At 37.8% G+C, this 21,538-nt stretch overlaps 1 long non-coding RNA gene across 1 annotated transcript in view; it reads right to left on the reverse strand.

Moving 5' to 3' along the window:
* Nucleotides 1–16,227, reverse strand: part of LOC309503548 — a 454,680-nt gene extending 438,453 nt beyond the window's left edge. Inside the window, exon 1 of the long non-coding RNA XR_014207717.1 lies at nt 15,871–16,227. This is a non-coding gene — a long non-coding RNA (uncharacterized lncRNA). The remainder of the gene's footprint in view (nt 1–15,870) is intronic.
* Between the last annotated feature and the right edge of the window lie 5,311 nt (nt 16,228–21,538).

A 21,538-nucleotide genomic window follows, 5' to 3' on the forward strand; every position in this document is an offset into this window, starting at 1 on the left:
TTTTTTTTATTTTTTTCAGATAATCAATTTCACTCAGACGTGCACATCAATACAGAAGAAAAGATCTGTCCTTACCATCAGCATTACACTTAGATTTAGATGTAAAAAAAATCCTGAGCTTCTACACATTGTTATAACAATTTACAATTAAACCAAACTCCAATTACTATCTGAAGACAGACAGAAAAGAAATTCAAGGATAATAACAGGATGAATGTGATACAAGTCATATACTGTATAGAGAGATCACACATACCATGACCTATGACCGACTGAGGTTTTGCAGTAGACTCTAAAACCAGAATCTCATCATGTTCTCATGATACAAAGCTTTTGAGTTTAACTCTCAGATAGAAAGACAGAGAGGGAAAGACGGACTGGCATGACCATATAGTCTTCCAGATCTGAGGGACGATTACAAACAAAGAGCGATGTTGTGCAATATCCGACCCTTGCTCTGCTGGAGTAGTCCGAACAGAATCAAAGCAAACAAAGACTTGCTCCTGACTGCACCTCCAAAGAGGAAGAGACGCCACACACACAACCTGCTTTCTTTCATATCCACTCTTATAAAGATCCCTCAAATGAAAAATGTAGGTAACATGGAGGGGAGGTGCGGGACACGCTGAGCCTTTATAGTGGGGTCACAGCTAGGATCACCATGATAAGGTCACTCTAGAATCCAAATTTACACCCTGTAATTGGCTAGCTGGTGCGCCTGATTGCATTCTAGAGCTGAGCGATGCTCTAACAGCCTTTGGCTGGAGGAAAACGTGGCCGATCCTAGAAATAAGAATAAAGACGTCATGGTGATAAGGATTTTTTTCTTGGAAGAAAAAGTTCTAGGAGGTTTCATGCATCTAAAACTAATTAAAAAATGTTGAGTGTTAATTAACTACACTACAATGTCAGACGCAACACAAAAGAGGGACAAAGTAATACAGGGTAAGAAAGAAAAACAGAGAGAAAGAAAGTGAAAAAGAGAGCATTAACTGGGAGTAATTTGATCAATTGGGCATGAAGAGAGGAGGTTTATTTGGTGCAGGGAGCAGCTTCCATTTAAAGTGTGAGTTGAGTTAAGTGGAGTTTGATTGCACTGTTGGATTGTCAGGGGCAGCAGTGGATGGCTCCTCACTACTCTAATTAGAATCGTATTCTTCTAATTAGAGGTCCGCAGCTTTGCTTAGGAATTTTAGCCACATGTGAGGATCGTGCATAATGTGTGTCATAAATAGTGTTTATGGCTAACATGGTTGTCACCATCAAACCATTAAAACTAATGAATGAGGATCCAGACAATTCACCTGAGTGCATTAGGCCACATCTCTGTGAGAATCCATTATCTTAAAGAGGGTTTGGGGTGCATTGGTGAATTAGGGCCTCAACAGTGGCGCCAATTTGAACCACATATGTTCACTCATTGGCCATTTTAGTAACTGTCATCTGCTTTGATGAGGAAAGACCAAAACTCCAAAACATTTTTCCCAGATTACGTTTCAAAAACATATTTGAAATCAGCAATAAACTGTGACTAATATTTTTCAGGCTGGTCTGGCTTATGCCCATGAGTATGATTAAGTGAAGTGATCTGTCTACTGATTTCTTTTTGCAGGTGATTAAAGGAAAGATCACAAACAAAAGTTCACTGAAATCAAACATCAAACCATTAGAATATCCTTGAAAGAGATAAAAATATTAGACACGGTTCCATTTTCTAACAGCAATGCTTTGTGGTCTCTCTTATGAATTCTCATCCAAGCTTCATCCCTCTGACTCTTCTAGAGTCTTTCCCAAGAGACAATCTGTGGTCTCTCTGGGCTATTGGTCCTGGTGACCGGGGAACATGTGAAGAATGAGTACTGTCTGTCGCCCACACACTCCTCCACGCTGTGAGACTGTCTGAAAGGATGTAGACATATTCCAAGCACTGATCCATAGCCCAGAATAAACAGCAGCTGATCTGCACTACTCTGAAAGAACCCACCCCACTTTCTGTAAAACAGATACTGTAGACTGTGACCCCTGCAGACAACTGTGAAGGTTACCCTCAAAGCTCAGCTCTTCTGACAGCACTGATATTTGGTGACAGAGTGTTCGGACTGTATCAGGATGCTAAGCATAATCATATTACAAGTCATAGATGAGAGGCAGGATCAGGATAATTTTTTGAAGCAGTGTGGCTGAACTTCAACAAAGTTTTGTTGTTGTTGTTTGAAGCACTGTCATGTATTCAAAGTAGATTCATAATTGAGATTAAACAGCAAACAGAATTTCATATAATCTTAACTGAGTGGCAGAATTTCTGTGAGTTTCTCCATGCAGACACTGCAGCAGGGACACTGTAAAAAACGGCAGAGGCAGGCAGGGATGTAATTAAGGCGGCTGACACTTTTATTCTGGGTAATAGGAGGCGAGGGCCCATTCTATTCCCTAACGCACTCCCCACACACCACAGAGCGCATTTTAATACCCGCACATACAAGCACCTAAATGCCACTCTTATGGCCCTCATGGAGAGGTAATATTGATGTGTAAATAGGATAAATACCAACATCCAAGGGTTTAAGGGATGTAGTAAATAAACATTAACTAATACACAACAGGCATAAACACTGCAACGGTCTATTTCTGACAGGGAAAAGGCATAGAGAGATACTAAAGAATAATGCTTGATCTGAGGCACACAATAATGCAGCACAGAATGCTTAGTTCTAAACCCCCCTTAATATGAGCTGTCACATGCAGAGAAGTACCATCATGAAAACATGTATTGGCTTTCCTGTGTTATTAAACATATAAAAGCATATAAAAGCATACATTACAGTGTTCTTAAATAGAGAAAAAGATTCCATTTAGATTTCCATTTTTTAACCTTCCTTGGTGTTATTGCAATAAGACTCATGGTTGAGCATTACACTCACTTTATGACAGTTATAAACACACATCTGTACATTCTATATTAAGGAGCTAAGATTATATTTTTTTGGACAACTACATTTAAGAAAGTTTTTTTTTTTTTTTTTACAATGGCTTTAAATGCAGTTAATTCAGTCAGAGCAAGAATCCATTTTACATTCATTTTACATCAGGGGAGAATAGATTACAAAAATTAAACTCCCTCAGAATGTCTGGTATATTTCCATAAAGAACAATGTTAAATCAGATGAACCGGACACGATCTTGATGCATAATGCGGATGTTAATGATGAAGAACACAGACACCAGGCCATCCTGCCATCAACTTGCTCTACCAATTTTATCTGCAATAAATAATCCACCATCATTGAGCTCTGGCACGCCATAATGGCAAGTGAAATATGCTGGTATGATAGAACCAATAAATCCAGATTTTCCTATGGTTCCCTCAGGCTACAACAATATGTAACTATAGCAGTCTGTGTCAGGTGAGGCTATCACTGAACTATCATAAAATCTAAATGGGTGCTAATTAGCCAAGCCTTCCCCTTCCGACTCAATATTTCTATTGACATTTTAGTGAGCTCCTACAGCCTTCCTTCGCTAGAACACCATAACTCACAGGAACAAGAGAATGAATACAAGAAGAGAATATTTCGACTTCTACGGCACAATAATGAATCTTGATACAATTGCTTAAATATGTAAATTTGGCTTGTCAAACAGCATGTTTTGTCCAAGCAAATTTTGTACATGCACCTGCATATTCCCAAAGGAAAATTGTATTGCTCAAAAGTTGCTCTTCAATAGACTATGGTGTTCTTAGTTATGTTTCATTGAAGTATAAACTTTTTCTCAGAAAAACATTTAAATAAATGTTAAAACCAGTGACAGTTGAGCTTTAAAAATGTATGTAAATACCAATAGTTTACAGCCCATACAAGCTGCAAATACTTAAAATACCCAAGCTTTTTGAAAGAATGATTGTGGGTATTTATTAATATATATATTAAGATAAAATTCCTTGTCGTTTAAGGTGTGATATAAAGCTTACTTACATAATAAAATGTTGAATATATGTATGTCGCCATCCTCAAATTACTCCATTGACAAACACCTCGGTTACGACTGTTACCTTGGTTCCCTGAAGAGGGAACGAGACGCTGCGCAGATTGATGCTGTGGGAACGCTCTGCATGATTGCGTCGTGAAGCACATGTGAAATCAGTCCAATGGTGTGACGAGACGTCAGATGCGGGTGACATCTCGAACCAGGAAACTATAAAGCATGCCCAAACAGTGCAACGCTAGCTTCTGGAGCTAGCTGGCTGAAGTAAGTCTCTGACTGGTACGCAGGAGCGACGCAGAATCATTTACCCTCTTCAGGGAACCAAGCTTACAGTCGTAATCGAGCCCCTGGTGTAGAGCTCAAGTCCAGGTTTTAAAACCTCACGAATATGTGCGGTGAGGAACAGCCTGTCGCATCACAAACATCTTGAAGTGAAACTGCTGAAGCAGCTTTAGAGGCAGCCATACTCCTAGTAGAGTGGGCCCGGACTGCCATAGGGGAAGGCAGTCCGGCCGACTCATAAGCAAGAGAGATAGCTTTGACTATCCACTTGCTCATCCTCTGCTTAGATGCTATGGTCCTTTTGCTAAGAAACCAGTGTGCCACGGAGGAAACATGTTACCAGAGGGTCTCTCCCTAATGACATTCCACCCAAAGAGATGTGGTAAGCAGCTATGGCCGCCACATAGACCTTTAGTGGTGGACGGGGATAACCCTGCAGTGAATCGCTCTTGCAAGAACTCTAGCACTGTAACAACAGGGCAGTTAACTGGGTCCAGCTGACGACCACTGCATCAAGAAGTGAAAACTCTCCACTTCAGGGTATGCAATTTCCTCGTGGAGGGAGCTCTGGAGTGAAGAATGGTCTTAACAACCTCAGTTGAGAGACCAGAATCTATGAGCTGGGCCCCCTCAGAGGCCAAGACCACAGCTTCCACAGTTCTGGGCGGGGGTGAAGTATTGAGCCCTCTGCCTGGGACAGAAGGCCCCTCCTGATCAGAATCTCCCAAGGAGAGCCATCGAGGAGAGACACAAGATCCGAGAACCACACTCTGCCTGGCCATCGCAGGGCGATCAAGGTGAGACGGACCTCTTTGCCGCAGCCTTCTTGGCGATAATGACGGTCCTCAGATCCGTCTTATCCCTCGAAGGCTGCGGTTGAGAGCGTGTGCTTCCGAACCCTGAGAAAAAGCATTGGATCTAGCAGGTGAGGGCCCCTCTCTAACCCCTCTGTTAGATCCATCTGCGATCTCCATGATTTAGATCGCCACCATGGGGAACGCGAGCCTGAGCGGCCTCTTCAAAGAGCACCAGGCGGGAGCGGAGTGTCCGCAGTGGAAGCTGTTCTAGCACCCTCGAGCGCTGACTATGCATGCTCTGCTCCCAAATAAACAACCCAAAGATCATAGATCACCCTTAATGTAACGTGGGCAGGGATGAACACATAGTCTAAACTGCTGTTTACTCGCTATACTTTTATAAAGAAATGATTGTAGACAGACACCACCAAACAATTTCACATATAGCGCTTTCTGAAGGCACAGAAGCTAGCGTTGTACTGATTGGGCATGCTTTATAGTTTTCTGGTTCGTTACATCACCCGCCTCTGATGTCTAGTCACACCATTGGACTGATTTCACATGTGCTTCACGACGCAATCACTCAGAGCGTTCCCACAGCACCAATCGATACAGCGCGAGTTTCCTTGAAAGAGAATGGTAGTTCCAGTTATGGAGGGATTCAGACAGGTAGATCATAGAGTTGTATTGGTTTGAATCAATATCATTCTAATTGGTTGGTTGGCATGACTTCTTGTGCTGGGGGGGGGGGGACTAGATCTTGGCAGACTAGATCTGCTATGCATGCTGCTGCTGCTATTACTGCTGCTTTTTGACCCAAAGCAGTATAAAAAAGGTGACAACACAGTCGGCTTACGTCACCACTAGTTGTTTCTAGGTGTTGTATAGACAGGCTGTCAGTCTGTGTATTAGTGTAGCATCTTCAGTGCAGGTAACATTATTGTGCCAGTAGGTCTTTATGAGTTAGTCAGTAGACCATACATTCAACTAGCCTAATATTAAAAAACACAGATTCAAACAGAAACTAAACAAAGTGCTGAAATTATTTTATTATTATTATTTATTTTCTTTTATTTATTTTTGCAAGGCTTAGCTGACACCGAGGTAAAGTGCTGATGCCAGTCATGTGAAAACCCCTTAAGGGGCAGTCACACTAGACTTTGAGTATGCAGAATTTCTTTGGACACTACAACCAGCCAGATATGATGTATCTGTGTGATGTATATGGTACGTGTCTATAAAAAAAATATATATATAAAAAAAAAAACACATTTTATACATTCAAATTTTATTTTTCAAATTTGTAATTGAGGCTTGGGCTCATCTGTTTTACTATTATTGGTAGATTTGAATCTGTGGGAGGAGAAAGTATTTTGTGACACAATTTTTTCCCTAATTTATTTCCATACTTGTGTTGAACTACTGTATACAAGCAATATCACTAGCCTTCATATGATATGGCTCTATATGGCATATAAATTGAGTTTCTTCTGTTTAATCTCAAATGTGTATAATAAATGACTCAAATATTGATGAGCTCTCAATTTGTGATTTTTACCTAAATTCTACCAGTAGAGATATTGATATTGCAGTTATATAAAAAATATTGTAAAATATATAATATCTTCAATATTATCAAATGACATCTGCTGGGGGAAATTCAATACACACATGCACATATTCCCAGTGGACTGGGAGTGTTTGTTTCATATCAAGCTGTACTTGTACTCTTCACTTTGAGAGATGCTGCAAGACTTGACATTTGCAATAAGCACCATATATAAAGTATATAAAGCCCTTTCCAATTTGATCGATTTTCATTATCACAAATACACACTCTACTGATGGACACAGATTAAGAAAGCAGGATCATGTAAACCTATATGCATCTCACTCAATAAAATTAATACAACTCAGTGCGCGCATGTGTGTGTGTGATCTTGTTGAACATATGCTGTGAGAGCAGCTAAGCCATCTGGCTCAGAGTCAAGCATTTCCACCAACGGCAGACTTACACTACCTGACTGAGAGGGGAGCGTTATTCCCCTGGCAAGGAGGCCACAAATGGAGAAATATTATTGAAATTATTATCTGCATGGAGACTCAGATTTGGGCTGACATTTCAGCAGCAGCGCAGGGTAATCCGAGGGGTTGTGCAGGAGGAGACGGGGAGGGGGTTTGATGCTAAGCCCAGAACTGATGATTAATGAAGCTGGAGCTACTCACAGACCCGACACACCTCCACCCAGACCCAGGGGCCAACACATATATGAGAACAGGGGAGAGAGAGCTGATGGGAGAAAATCAGTAAGTGGAATCCAGAGAATTCCAGTGGAAATGGGAAATATAGGCAAAAAAATAATAAAAAATGTGTAGTCCCCCCCCATACAGCATTCCAATGGACCCAGACACCATTCTGATACACATTACACACAGAAATGGGAAGCATGATCTCAGACTGGTAAGCTCTAATTTGATTTGCTGGCTTTATTCAACTTCCAGGAGTAAGGTCACACAAGTTTTTTTAAAAGTTTTTTTTTAATTAGTCTGCCTGGAAACAAAGTTGTGTTAAGCCCAGTTTTATGTGCAGGGTTTACACAATGAGTGCTTATAAGGAAGTTCTAAATTCTGATGGGACAAACATGTCCAGGTTAAGGGGGATCACATCTTTGAAAGATTAAGTTTCATTAGGCATTCAGTTTTCAGTTGTAAGTAAAATAGATATTAATACAGATGAGTCAAAACAAGTAAAAACATTTTATATAGTGCTTTTCACAATACATTTTCTTTTTTCTTTTTTTTTTACAATTTTGCATAAATTCTAATGAATGCAACATAAATAATTATATGAACTGATTCTATTAACACATATAATGGTAATGTTTACAATACCTCAAAGCCCTGTAGTCCACATTTAGCAATTTAAAGCATTTGGTAATGAATTCAGATCATAGACTACATGCATTTTACACTTTGTTATTCTATGATTGCCGTTTCAACTACCTTCCCCTAAACGAAGAGTAAAAACAAAACTGTCTTACTGCTGTGGTAAACTGTGGGAACAGACTTCAAACTCTGTAACTTTCCTACATATCCCTCCCTCCTTCCACTAGAGGACAGTAAACAGAACCTGAAATCTGACTGGAGCTGTAAAACATGAACAAGAAATCATCTGACTACACTATTTCCTGTGTCAGATTCCCCAACATTAATTGGACTGTTTAACATGATATAAAGGAGTCTATTTAGATTTTCAAGCTACTTATTTGAAGTAGGTCAACTGCAGACAAGCTACTCTTTTGAAAAGGTAGTAACTACATTAAGTTACAGCACTAACAAAAAGTAGCTAACTGCTTTGAAGCTACATAAAATAACTTTTTTTTATTACAGATATGAATTCCAAACAACAATGTATATTTAAAGTAATGTTTACTGTAAGTATTGTGCATTTATGAAATTATAACGAAAATAAATTTAAAATGCATTATCACATCATTGTGCACTGCTGGGTGTTTTTCTTTGATCCACATGGGGATACTAAGGGGATCCCTTCACAAGCAACGGAATTATTTTGATATTATTTTTTAAAACTATAAAATGAAGGAAAACTATAGAAGCTTGTTTCTGCAACTGAATAAAAAAAAATGGTAAATTGTGACTCACAATTGTGACTTTTTTTCCTCACAATTGTGAGATATAAATGCGCAAATGCAAGAAAATGACAGACGTCAACTGACTTTTCCCTCTCAGAATTGGACTTGATAAACTCATTATTGAGACTTTATATCTCACAACTCTGAGAAAAGTCCGAATTGCGGGGTATAAAAACAATTGCAAGAAAAGTAGTTAGCATTGTGAGATTTAAACGCAATAGCGAGAAAAAAAGTCTGATTTGAGGTTATATCCCACAATTCTGAGGAAGGGTTGCAATATTTTTATTTTATTTTTATTCTGTGGTGGAAGTTTCCATAGAAAAGAAAAAAATGGGAGATCACTTTTTTTCCCCCATTGGTAGATGTAGGTTCTTAATGATGTTACACTATTTTAATATTAAAATGAAGTGGACGAATATTGATTCTGAAAGAAAATGTGAAGGAACCCTGAACTGCACGCTCTTTCATTGTTGTAAGTGTTGTGGATATTTCAGCAAACAGTTAGCTTCATACACTACATTTTTACAGCATTAATATAAAGTGGAAATTAAGCAGTCAGTCAAGCTACCTTTAGTAAATTTCCACTAATCAAATTATAAAAAAGAAATAGAATATGTTTCGTAGCAAAGCTACACTTGCAGTACTACAACCTGTGATAGTTTTACACAATGCAATCAACCCAGCTGGTAATATTTTGAGGCAAACAATAGGTAGTGACAGAAATGTATCTTTCTGAAGATGACAAGGCGTTTTCCAGCTTATGTGTATATGTACATACAGTACATACACACATACATATACATTGTATATATATATATATATATATATATATATATATATATATATATATATACACACACACACATACATATGTATGTGTGTGTGTATATATATATATTTCTTTATTTTATTTTTTATTTTTTTTTATTTTTATTTTTTATTTATATAAATATATGCATGCAGGTACACCTAAGTACAGGTCTAAATGTACCAAAGATGCATTGAGATTCGATTGTTCTGATGAGGTCTGGGCCACATATGGCCACATTCTTTTATTAAAGGGATTGTTCACCCAAAAATTTTAATTCTGTTATTATTTACTCACCCTCATGTTGTTCCAAGCCCGCAAAACTTTCTTACGTCTTTGAAACACAAAATCAAGATCTTTTTAATGAAATCTGAGAGATTTATGTCCCACCATTGACAGTCTACGCAAGTCTATTAAAGTCTATTAGTCTATTAAATTAAATCTGTTCATCATATAAAACGATTGAGTCTCTTCAGAAAATTTGGACTAAACCACTCAATTCATTTGGATTCGTTTTACAATCTCTTTATGAACTTTTTGAAGCGTCAAAGTGGTAGTTGCGTGGACTGTCAGTGGTGGGACAGAAATAACTCAGTTTTCATTTAAAATATATTTATTTGTGTTTTGAAGATTTTACGGGTTTGGAAAGACATGAGGGAATAACAACCTTTTTTTTTTCTTTTTTTTTTGGGTCAACTAACCCTTTAACTTTTTGCGGTTAATGAATTAACACGCTGACATAGTGATGGTTATGCGTCATCATAAATCAAGACACACATCAATCACCCAAGACGCATGTAAATTCCAGGTGTGAACAAAGGCACATTTTGTGTGGTTGCCCAGTTACGATTTCATTTTACATGTTCATTTGTCAAGTTTTAAAATGTATACTGCACATATAATAATATATAATGACACAGACTCACAATTCTGGCATCTTCTTCAGCATTCTGTTGCTTTCTTGAAGGGCTTCCATCGCTCGGAAGAACAGTGTCATCAGACTAAGAGGAGCTTCTTTCACTTGACACTGCTGGGGTCCGGGCCAATTCTATTGGAAAAGGATTTTAAAACTTATTTCAGTTGAGGCTAATATTTCTGAAATTCAGTAATGCAATACCATTTAAATTTAGGACATTAAATATGGTCAAATATTTATGATTACCTTCAATTTAGTATGTTGATAGTTGTCTATAAAGCATGGGTGTCATATTGCAAAATTATTTATATTTACATCCTTCATTTTAGGATCAATTAAATTACTGTTAAAAGTTAGGGTTAGGGTTAGGGTTCCGGTTCCTTGTGCATTATTCATGAGGCCTGAAACAGTTATTTAGTTATTTATACAGTTAAACAGTATTTATTTAATGTGATTAAATATATTATATAATTTAAATGAGTAATGTGAATAATAATGCATCTTAAAATGAACTTAGTGTACTACATTCAAATCGATTTTAAGACGTTTAGAATTTATTTTACCATTAATTTCTTTAATGTTGTTTATAATGTGAACAAAATACAGATAGCTGCAGATGTAACCCTGTATAATTTAACAAATGAATTATAAAAACTAAATAATTAAAGAGTCTGTTAAAATAATAAACTAACCAGAAATTAGAAAAGTGTAAGAAACATTGCTAAATCCAAATGAAATGCATGTCTCAAACAGAAATGCATGTATCACAATTATGTTCCGTCTTATCTGCAGCTGTTCTAGTTAGTCCCTGATTAGTTAACCTTCATCCACCTGTGTCTAGTTAGTTCCCTCTTTTACCCTGTGTATATATTTTCCCGTTGAGTTCTGTCCTTTGTTGGTTATTGTTCATGTGAATGTTAACATGCGGTTATAGTCTATTCACCTGCTGTTGGATTAAATCTTTGTGTACCATTTAAGTCTACGTTTGTCTGTCTGCTTCATCTGCCAAGCTGTGACAGCATGTCTCAAACTGATTTTTTCTTTGGAAATCATTTTTCCGTGATACTAAGGATCATCTCAGGTTACTTGACTTTAACCCTGTTCCCTGAAAAAGCGGGAACGAGATGCTGCGGTAGATTCAGTGCATTGTGAACACTTTTTGTGTGACTGGCTGTGAATATGTGTGCAACACGTCAATGGAATTGACTTTGAACTTGTATAGCCTTGAAATGCGTGCTCGTCAGAGGTTATAATTAGATGTGCCACAGTCCTGGGACATCCTCAGTGTGGCAATAAAGTGCAACATCTCATTCCTGTTTTTTTCAGGGAACAGGGTTACAATCAAGTAACCTGAGATGTTCCCTTTCACTCAATGCTGCACTTGATTCAGTGCATTGGGAACAGGAATACCCATGCCGCCGCACTGTGGGTGTCTGGACTCACAAGAACGCAAAAGGTCTCAGACATGAGCTTGTGATCGACACGAGTCCCACCATCGCATTGTGGCTGCTACCCCTTTGAAATAAACAAAGCAAACGCAAAGCACTTTATTTGTGAACATTTCACAATGCTCGCAATCACCACGCTCAAACGCGAGGTGCTCCCTCCCCAAACAAACAAAAAGAGTATTGGTGTGTGTCCAATTCAGCCATAGGATGTGAACACTGAGGCACACACCGTTTGTTTTGTAAATCTCTCATTTTCTTTTTGTTTCCTTTTTTCACTTTTCAGACAGAGTGTAGAGGAAAAAGACAAAGATTTTCTGCCCACTGCTTAGCAGAACTAACTCCTTGCAGAGAAACACAGTATGGACTGAAGACAAAAAGACCTGTCAATGCACCTGTGGTACATCTAATTATAGACTCTGACACACGCATTCCGATGACGTCACTGTCTAAGGCTATACAAGTTCAAAGTCAATTCCATTGATGTGTTGCACATATTCACAGACAGTCACACAAAAAGTGTTCCCAATGCGCTGAATTAAGCGCAGCTTTGAGCGTAGCTTTTGAAAGGGAACTTTGGATTTCCTCGAACAATCTTTTGGATCTTTCAAACTAACTTTTCGAACTGAACCTTTTGAACTGATTTTTTCTGAACGGTTTATTTTTTGTATTGTGTTTAATACCAAGAAGTATTTTTGAATGTGATTGAGTGAACTGTCCAATTTTACAATTGTGAACACTTATGGTGATATCAAAGGTGTTGTGTTCTAGGAAAATTCATAGAGTCTATAATTCTGATTTCAAACTGAACGGAAATTGTGACAAATTGTTTGATTTATCATTTCATTTTATTTTTCCTTTCAGAAATCAACAATTATTATGAAAGTTAATTTCAATACAAAGATTTACTTTATTCAATCAGACATGATATCCAGTGCTAAGAACAAGCAACATACAGATTTTGCAATTCGCATCACAAAAACGTAATTGTTAACGTGTGAATGTATAACAGTGGCACTTTTACCATGTCGAAATCCTTGGACACAACGTAATGCCACACTTACGGTGGCCCAGTAGTGCACAACTCAATGAAATTAAGCCACAACACAAAGAAAGGAATCCACAACACAACGGAAATGAGCCACAACATAATGGAAAATGTACAACACAACAGAAAATGTCCAACACAACGAAATAAAGACACAACACAACACTAGAGGGCTCTCGGAGCGCGGTAAAGTTAGTTTTCCTTGCCATTGTTCAGCAGTCAGCAGTCTTAATATATCAATACCACAATTAGTTTTAACAGTATGTAACCATTGTATATCGACATAAAATATTACTTTAAAATCACCTACATGAATTTTAGCTGCATGTTTATACTGGAGAAAGCTCAGCGCATGATCCTTAAGGGAACGTCTGGCAATTCCACCAAGTGGTTAAAGCGTATAATTTATTATAATATAATCTGATAAATAAAAAAATAAAAAAACATTTGGTGAATTGCAGAATTACATCAAGGTATTGGCACAATTTCACCAGTAATAAGTCAGTCTGGTCACTAGGAACCTACCACAAGCTTTGGGACATGAAAGAAAGAAAAAAAAAAAGAAAAAAAGAAAAAAAAACCTTTAGGTGAATTACAGTAGGACTAATGTTTTTATAAAAAAACAAATTGTGTACTGTGCATACAGGGAGCTATTGGCACAATGTCACCTGTTGTAGGTCAGTCTGGTTAATAGGAACTACAACCCCTGAAACATGAAAAAAAATTTAAATAATAAATGTCGATATAAAATGGCATACAGTTAAAACTAATCATGGTGTTGATATCTTTTTTAGACTGCTGACTATATCCGATTGTTAAGTCTGACGTCACGCGTGACGTTTAGCCTTTTCCGGGTCCAAGCGCTCCTCTCGTCCAGAAATAACAATGGTGGAACCTGTAAATTTATTTACGATCACGTCCTTCTTAGTGAGGCACCCTTGACGGTCAAAAAGGGTTTAAATTCCTTTAACACCAAAAGAGTGGTTAGTGTAGCTCATCACTCAGGTGGCATAATTAAGGGTAGAGTCCAGGCATCAATGAAAAAGAAGATTTACGAGGTTGAAGTGAGTTTGCTCGGGACACGGGGCACAGCACTGCGGCATTGTAAAAACACTCAATAACAACCAAAACACTAGCGAAAGCGGTAGGTAGGTAGAGAGGACCTGGACTTTGGACCCGGAAAGAGTATTATCGGAGAGTGGTTACGTCACGACTTAACAACCGAATAGAACAAGGAAGCAAGGAAAACTAAATTTATCACGCTTCGAGAGCCCTCTGGTGGTCGGGAGCATTTCCGTTGTGTTGCGGCTTTATTTCGTTGTGTTGTACATTTTCCGTTGTGTTGTGGCACATTTACGTTGTGTTGTACATTTTCCGTTGTGATGTGGATTAATTTTGTTGTGTTGTGGCTTAATTTTGTTGTGTTGTGAACTTATGTTTGCTTTTTAAATTTCGTTGTGTTGCGCACTACTGCGCCATCGTACTTAATGCTTTCAAAAGAAACTAATATTAAATTACCATTTGATGAATTCTCTCATCTGAGCAGAAAAACACCCAAATGTGTCTGCTTCAGACCTCATCAACTTCAATCCAGACTCGTCGTAAAACCAGGCCTCGGCGTGGGGGGAATGCCTTATTTCATGAAGCCTGTCAACAAACCAAGCTGAAAGAAGTTAAAAGTATATATTTGTTAGCAAATTCCAACAAATAATTTTTACATGTAAAATCCCCATCCAGGAAATCAAATTGGCATGAGAAGCTTTACATTCTTCTGTACATCTTTGCATCTCATGAACTTATCTTTTTAAGAGCATTCTTAGTTAGTTAGTTAGTTAGTTAGTTAGTCTAGCAGTTAGAAGTTCTAAATGTGTTCACCACCACTTTTATAAAGAGAAAAGCTGACTCTTGCGAGTCAGCAGTCATTGAAGGGTGGAGTCAAGACAATTCGGTGGGCTTCGTGCACTTTCGGTGTAAAAATAAAATTACACCATGTAGCACCCTGTAACTACACTGAAAGGAAGTAATCTTTAACACTGTAGATTGTTAATTTAACTCTTTGGGAATTAATAACCTTTAACACTGCATTATAACTGTTTCCACAAAGTAAAATCAACAGTGTAAAAATTTCAGTGAACGACAGAGCTGATTGCGGAGTGGAATTAGCTGCAAGCGGTTGCCATGAGGAAAGATAATAAACAAAAACAAAGACTGGAGCAAAGAGGAGAGATCAAACCCAAATCCTGACAATGGCAGGCACTTAGCATTGCGCTGTGGTATAGTTCCCATACTGATGCAGCATCAAGAGAACCTATGAAAGGGAACATCTTGTATGTAACACTGGTTCCCTGAACAAAACCTTTTGCAATTTGCTATGTTGTTGTTGTAAATAGCATCAGCAACTAATGCAGTGTCTTGTTGCCTATTCAGAGATCTAATTGAGATGTTTTTTTTTTGTTTTTTCATTCTTGTTAGTTAGAACAATTAGGGTTGAAGCTAGACTCTGCAGGACAGCTGACCTCAAGGGCCAGAGTTAAAAATACTAAATAAAAATACTAAAATACAGATACAGAAATGTGTCTATCTACAATTACTGTCCACTAGTCCAGGCAAAGTAACTCATTTTGGAGCCAAAAAATAGAACTAATTGTAAAATAATTTTTTTGCAGCTTAGATCATTTCTATGAGGTGTCCAGAACAACATACTAAAAGTCCTAAGAAATCCTAGTTGAGGAAATATGTTAAATTCTCATCAATCCAAGATGTGTGCCAATAAGGCCAGGCAACAATACACCCCAATGGGGCTATTTTTCTTTTCTTTTTTCTTTACTCCTATCAAAATGAAACTTTACACAATGAAAGTACCCATGAAAAGTAAAAAAAAAAATGTATTACAAGTTTCTTTGAAAATGAATTTGAATATGCAAATTAGCTATACACTAATCGAATATAGGCTACCCAAAATACACCCGCATAGGCTTAATTTTTTACTTTACTCCTACCACAATAAAACTTTACACAATGAAAGTCTACAAGAAAAGTAAAACATTTTGTATTAGAAGTTTCTTTGAAAATTAATCTGAATATGCAAATGAGCAATATACTAATCGAATATGCCCAAAATACACCCTTATGGACTTATTTTTTCCTTTACTCCTATCATAATCAAACCTCACACAGTGAAAGTATACATGAAAAGTAACATTTTTGTTTTACAAGTTTCTTTGAAAAATCTATTTTAAATATGCAAATGAGCTCAACACTAGGCCTAATTGACTTTAGGCCAAGAAACCATAAAGTAACAAGTAGAAAAAACAGGGGCCAAACACATTACTAACACATTCATGTTCATTCAGTAAGTTAACCTATGCATAAACACGATACATTTGAAGTCACTTGCCACACTTACCTGGGTCACTTGCCACAAAAAGACTTATAATGACCTTAAGAATTGATTGCACAATCTTGCCTTCCAGTTGCTTTCTAAATTATTATTATTATTATTATTATTTTGTGAACAAGCCTTACCTAATGACATTCCCCCACAGATAACATCAGACGAAAGTCAGAATAGCCATCTTAGTCATTAGTAACGTGGTGAGATCAAATTTTGGGTAGGTAGATTTACAGATGATTGGTATTGTTGGTAAGATTACGAGATTAAAGGCAGAAGTCATTCTTACCAACTAAATGATTCACTCTCACACAGAAGACAGATGAAAAACCGGATAGACACACTTTCCAGACATTCCAGCTCTTTAAAATAATTTTGCCAGACACCAAAACTGCTTCTCTTTTTGTAGTTAGCAAGTATTGCTAACACCAGGCGGGCCACACATCAGACTGCCACAGTTTGTAAAGTAGCTTTGCAGTGTTATGCAGGGCCGGCTCTAGGTTATTTGGTGCCCAAGGCGAGAGTGCCTTTTATTGTATAATCTAGTAAAAGAAATGGACAAATACAAGCAGTGTGTGGACAGTGCACAGTAAAAGTGTACATCGTGTGCGCAGCTTTCATAATACGATACATACATTTAATTAACTTTTTTTTTTTATTATTATGCAATTTTGCGCCCCGTCCAGCAGATGGCGCCCCAGGCGGCCGCCTGTGTCGCCTGTCGGCAAAGCCGGCCCTGGTGTTATGAGAAGCTAGCAACAGCAATATCTAGGTTAGTTAAAGAAAAAAAAGAAAGAAAAAGAAACACCAAAAAGAAACCTCCCCTGTTGTTGCTACCTTGTCGTGGTGGGGAGGCTTGTGTGCCTCCGTGACCCTGAAGACTATACCGGCGGGGGTTATACCCCTGGCAGGTACTACCAAGCCAGGCAGTTTTCAGGTAAGAGGCCAGTCTAAAAGCAGCATTGCCATCACCCATTGGCAGTAGGATGATTGGATGAAGATTGGGCCGATGTATTTGTCATACATATGAATGGTGTTTCTGCCTATATGCAAATTAGGACATATTCAATAAGTGTGGCGCTCATGTGCATATTCAAATTCATTTCAAAAGAAACTTGTAATTTTTACTTTTCATGGGTACTTTCATTGTGTAAAGTTTTATTTTGATAGGAGTAAAGGGAAAAAAAATAGCCCCATTGGGGTGTATTGTTGCATTATTGGCACACATCTCGGATTGATGAAAATTTTACATATTTCCTCAACTAGGATTTCTTAGGACTTTTAGTATGTTGTTCTGGACACCTCATAGAAAAGATCTCAGCTGCAAAAAATTATATTACAATTAGTCTGTCGTAAAACGCTACTTTGCCTGGACTACACCACAGGTCGACATAGACAGATGGAATGAAATTGCTATGTGAAACTAATACTAAAAGATAATAATAATAATAATAATAATAATAATAAATATAGCTGCAAGCAGCGATACGGGGAGCCCCTGAAGCAGCTGCAACAGCAGTGCAGAGCAGGAAGAGCAAAAACAGCAGAAATTGAACATACATGAAAAAACAGCTGGATCAGAAGTACAGGTGGAAATGAACTCAAAATGAACAGAAGTTCAGATGAGAATTAACAAAACATACTTATTTCTAGTCCAAGAGAAAGAGAGATTAGTACAACGCTTGAATAATAAAGGAATTGAAATGACACAATATTCCACACAATTTTTCTAAAGTCGTCCCACGCTGGACTCAAACCCTCTCGAATCTCTGGATCAGATCCCTGTCACTTATCTCGTTGCACCACTGGGAAGAGATGCCTGTAAATTATCTCGTTGTGCCACTGGGAAGACGTGCATTCACCAAGATGCCAATGTTCCATAATTCAAGTGAATTAATTCATAATTCAACTCAAAATTAATCATTTTTATATGTGCCACATGTCTTATTTGTTGAGTTCCAAAAGCATGTTATCCAGATTAGCATGCTAAACTATCTTAATGCTAATGTATCTTATAGTTAACCTGATAGCTGAAGAGCCACAATGCATTCGTAAAGTGTAGCATTTAATATCATGATATTATATTAGAATTAATGGCGACGTCCTTGTTTTGTTCTATTATAGCGCCACCAAGTGGTGCAGTTCCTCCGCTTTTTTTATGTGTTCTCAGAGTGAGCCCATACATGTGTGTGTCAAATTTGAAGAAAATATCTAGTTTTAGAGTTATAGACACTTATATATATGAGAGCATAAAAAATGACCCATGGGCGACTTTGATTGGGTTTTTTTTGCCACTTACTAGAATTTTTTTTTTACATTTGGGTATTAGCGTTTAGCCAACGACCTACTTCTGACGGTGGTTTCTTCTCGATTGGTCTAACGGTTTCGAAGATATTGGCAAATGTTTTTTAAGCGCTAAATCACAATACACAGACAGTAAGGCCATGTTTGGTATCGTTGGACTCAGAAAGGATTCAGGAACCTAAGGAGATGTCTCCCGTGAAAATAAGTCAACCACACCCAGAATTATAAGCATTTGAAAAAAATTTTTTGCCACTAGGTGGCACTGTTTCGAAACTTCTCAGGCTCCTTCAGGGAATCGTACTGATGACCCATACTGAGTTCCGTAATGATACGTTCATGTGTTCATAAAATACAGCATTTTGGTACAAACTTCAAAATGGCCGACGCCTAAAATGGTCGATATGGGAAAATTGGATGTCAGTCGACTCGGCATGATGCCCTGAATCTAATGTGATTTTTGGACAAATAGTTCAGAAGTTATAAGCAAAAATAGCCATTTTTCGTATCTCCGGACCAGTACGTGGTGCTGTGCCAAAACGCAGCATGTAGCCTCAAGTCTTTCGTGTGATGACTTGTACCAAGTTTGGTCTGAATGCGATAAAGCGTTGCGGAGATACAGCCTTAAGTCGGTTTTCGTAAGTGCTATGTAAAATTAGTTTGCGCAGTATTCGAGAATGGTTTGACGAATCAACTTTTTGTCGGCATGGTCTGAAGATGATCTGGTTACATTTTCGTGAATATCGGAGCAACCGTCTAGGACAAGTTTGAAAAAGTAGTTTTTTCTGAGAATTCAAAATGGCGGAAAGATTTCCATGACAGAAAATGACGTCATAGGGTGCAATCGAATCGGATTGAGCCACGTAATCAGAGGTAACAAGATTTGTTTCTAGCCTTTATGGTTCAAAAGTTATAAGCATAAACATGAGTGAAACTTTGGACAGTTGGTGGCACTAGAGGGATTGAGTTAGAGACTCCAAATTTGCTATGGTGACTGCTGGTCAGACTGTCCCCTATCAGTGTGCCAAATTTCATAACTTTCCCGCAAGCGGTTCTATGGGCTGGCATAGACTTCCATACGGAAGAAGAAGAATAAGAACGCTAAACGATTTCAAGAGGTGCCTACGCACTTTCAGTGCTTGGCCCCTAATAATAACAACAACAACAACAACAAAACTAGTAATTTTCTAAAGATACAAACTCAGTAAAACTCTATAAAATATAAATAAATAAATAAACAGAATTCAAATTCAAAATTTAAAGCTGCAGTCCGTTGCTTTTTTGGGTTTAAAATGATCCAAAATAAATTTTTGAGCAAGTACATAACCAGCCAGTGTTCAAAACTATCTGCTTGCCTTAGCTCGATTCAAAATGGTAAGCTTGTAATAATGTATTTAATTCCAGTGGTACTGGTGGATTTCCGCGGGAAATTCGAGCATGTCTTTGTCAGTGACAACTGGAGATTCACCCGTTGTAAAACGCGAAAGACTTAGGAGAAAATAAGAGACTGCAACCGGCCCATGCGAAAACAAGGATAAATATCAGGAGGGTATTAAATGTAGTCACGCAATGCTGATGTTGTTAACATTAACAATTTGAGAACAAAGTATAATTTGCACGGTTTGACATGATATGATAAGCGAGCGTTAGATTTAATCAGCACGATTTTCTGCAATGCTTTTTTCCCCTTAACATTAGTTGGTCAGAACAAAAGTGGATGTTACTTACTTGTTCAGACGACATTTTCCGGTGAAAATTCTTATGTTGGTCATACTTCCAAAAAGTAGAATCTGTGATTGCGAATGACAGTATCCACACCACCAGCGCGGTGATTGACAGCAGCACATTCTCCTCAAAACATTGGATTCATCTGCGCTGTGCCATGCCGAGGCACAACGCATGTAAAGTTGATAATTCCGCGAATAACTGCAATTGCAGATTTCGAACAGAGATGGCGACAAAGAGGAAAAACTGCGGACTGCAGCTTTAATAACATTTTTGAAACTATGATCACCCTGCTTCTTGTGAGGTAACAATGATTAAACACAGAACTTTACAAACACAAAGGGAAGAAAGAAGAACATTCATGACCAAGTGTGTTCCCAGCCTCAGGCAAACATGGTTTATTTCTTATGTCATCACACAGCCAGGCTCAGATACTACAAAATAATTGCTGCAATTCTAAAATACTACTTGAATAATGAAGAGTAATAGTCCTTCCCTTTAAATATTACTACAATAGGGAAAACAGCTGTGTTTTTTTTGTGTGTTTTTTTAGGGTGACAATCTCAGAGCTGTTCTGTTATTCAGTGCTCAGCTGTGTGGTGTGGTATGGTACTGTACAAAAGGGCAATATTTAGCATAAAATGTAAACTTACTTGAAAGAGAATACTTGTAAACTGACTAATGAATGAGTATATGATGTGTATTTTGTTGTATAGTTAATTTTAGCCTATGTTAAAAACATTGTGGTGCCAGTGTTGGCTAGTCCTATTGAGAGTCACATTATTCAAATTCCCATGCAGTTGTATGCAGGTTGTTTAATATTTGTGATTTATATGCTCTGCTCATGGAAATACAGCAATATTACAGCAAGGCTGTGCTTTTCTCTATATATCTCTAATCCCAGAGTTCCTATTCCTCCTCTCCCTTATGCCAGTCACATTTTCTAATTAGCTCTCCCCGTGGAAGAAGAAGATGGATTATATTTTAATATCTTGGGCCTAAAATTAGTTTAGATTTTAGCAAGTTAGCACTTCAGAGCAGCTGATTTACTCTTGAAGCTGGGAAATCTGTAAGCCCGCAATTAATCATGCTTGGGCCACTCTCGTAAAGGAATGAATAAAAGAATAATAATAATAAAAAAATCACGCAAAGAATAAGAAATGAAAAATTAATACATGGTGTAAACAA

The sequence above is a fragment of the Leuciscus leuciscus genome, assembly GCF_965113295.1.
Source record: "Leuciscus leuciscus genome assembly, chromosome: 7".
In the NCBI taxonomy this organism is placed as follows: domain Eukaryota; kingdom Metazoa; phylum Chordata; class Actinopteri; order Cypriniformes; family Leuciscidae; genus Leuciscus; species Leuciscus leuciscus.